Here is a 1152-nt window from a genome sequence, read left to right as displayed (position 1 = left end):
TGTGTATGTATATGTATATATATATATATGTGTGTGTGTGTGTGTGTGTATGTATATGTATATATATATATATGTGTGTGTGTGTGTGTGTGTGTATGTATATGTATATATATATATATATGTGTGTGTGTGTGCGTCTACGTGCGTGTTTGTATAGTTTTTAATGAAGACACGTGAGATATATGGTCCATGCAGTCTTTCCTTTTTCTTTTTCTTTTTCTATTTTTTTTTTAGTTCATTTTATTCAATTTTGCGCCATTTCTTCTTTCTCATAGAATACCAGCTTCCTTGATATTTCTGTTCTACATTTGAGACCCTATTGTTAAGTTGTCATGGGCAGACAAGAATATTGAATCAGGGTTGAAATATGCTTTGTTTTTATTATTTATTTATTTATTTATTTATTTATTCTATTTCTAATTCTGACCATGAATAATTAACAAAAACAACAAGACAAACAAACCAAAGGATAATCGAAAATGCCACGAGATTAGAAAGAATCTTTCTACTGTATTCTTTTCTTTCTACAATCACTTGGAATTTCTAGGTATCAACGTAGTTTCTGACGTCACGATTAATACTGACGTCACACAGTGCTCGTGACTCGCCTGTCTGGTTTCTATTGACAACCGCTCGTGTCTTCGTCTTTCTCTGTTTCTATAGTATTTATTTGCGGCATTCGTATTCATAATCGTAATCAACCTCTCCTTCACTTACCCCTTACTCTTCCTTCTTCTTCCTTCATCATCATTTACTTCTTCTTCTTCTACTTCTTCTTCTTCTTCTTCTTTTTCTTCTTTTTCTTCTTCTTCTTTTTCTTCTTCTTCTTCTTCTACAGATTTACGTAAATATATATATAGATATAGATATAGATATAGGCATATATATATATATATATATATATATAGAGAGAGAGAGAGAGAGAGAGAGAGAGAAAGAGAGAGAGAGGTGCATGTATATATATTCTTATATAATATATATCTACATGCGTATATATAAATATATGTATATATAAACATATACACAAATATGTATATGTATATATAAACATATACACAAATATGTATATGTATATATAAACATATGCATAAATATATATATATATATCCATAAAATACTTCTCCAACCTTACCATTGCTCTCTTTATCTTTT

General features: G+C 29.2%; 2 long non-coding RNA genes across 10 annotated transcripts in view; one reads left to right on the top strand and one right to left on the bottom strand.

The window, feature by feature from the left end:
- LOC128249186 (uncharacterized) overlaps nt 1-829 on the bottom strand; it is a 34782-nt gene extending 33953 nt beyond the window's left edge. Inside the window, exon 1 of the long non-coding RNA XR_008265290.1 lies at nt 718-829. This is a non-coding gene — a long non-coding RNA (uncharacterized LOC128249186). The remainder of the gene's footprint in view (nt 1-717) is intronic.
- The window catches only part of LOC128249185 (uncharacterized), a 201660-nt gene that overhangs the window by 27350 nt on the left and 173158 nt on the right, over nt 1-1152 (top strand). The gene's annotated exons all lie outside the window — the stretch shown is intronic.

This window comes from Octopus bimaculoides, chromosome 12 (genome assembly GCF_001194135.2).
Source record: "Octopus bimaculoides isolate UCB-OBI-ISO-001 chromosome 12, ASM119413v2, whole genome shotgun sequence".
In the NCBI taxonomy this organism is placed as follows: domain Eukaryota; kingdom Metazoa; phylum Mollusca; class Cephalopoda; order Octopoda; family Octopodidae; genus Octopus; species Octopus bimaculoides.
This window is presented reverse-complemented; position numbering and strand designations above follow the sequence as displayed.